The 457-nt window shown below is 36.5% G+C and overlaps 1 long non-coding RNA gene across 1 annotated transcript; it reads right to left on the reverse strand.

The window, feature by feature from the left end:
- Positions 1-249, reverse strand: LOC107581219 (uncharacterized). Its single transcript, XR_001608812.1, has 2 exons — positions 153-249; positions 1-30 (listed from the first exon to the last, which is right to left on the reverse strand). It is a non-coding gene; the product is annotated as an uncharacterized lncRNA (long non-coding RNA).
- Between the last annotated feature and the right edge of the window lie 208 nt (positions 250-457).

A 457-nucleotide genomic window follows, 5' to 3' on the forward strand; every position in this document is an offset into this window, starting at 1 on the left:
CTTCTTCAAACGTTTTGCCATCTTCACCAACTGAGTGAGACAGGTCGGAGACACAAATGAGCAGGTGAATAACACATTGCATTGGCCTTTGTAAATACAAACTCATATGGTGCAACTTTTACACCAAGATACATGAAGAAAAAATAACTCACATCTTTCTCCTGGTCCTCCACAGGGCTTCCCACAAAGGCAATGATCCTCATCTTATGGTTCTTTCCCTGTCTGTGTTTCAGTGCCAGCTGTGAAACAGAAGGAGCAGAGACAATCTTAAACATGAATGGTGGTATACTAACATGCAAAAGTTTGGGGATTTTAAAAAGAGGAAGAAATTAATTAAACATTAAATTAATCGACAGTGACAGATGAAAAAAATTAGTATATATATCTATATGTATGTACTGTCTGTAAAGTTCACATAATTTATCATTTACATGACCAATTTTACGTCCTCTGTCTG

The sequence above is a fragment of the Sinocyclocheilus grahami genome, unplaced genomic scaffold, assembly GCF_001515645.1.
Source record: "Sinocyclocheilus grahami isolate Dianchi unplaced genomic scaffold, SAMN03320097.WGS_v1.1 scaffold115846.1, whole genome shotgun sequence".
Classification (NCBI taxonomy): Eukaryota; Metazoa; Chordata; class Actinopteri; order Cypriniformes; family Cyprinidae; genus Sinocyclocheilus; species Sinocyclocheilus grahami.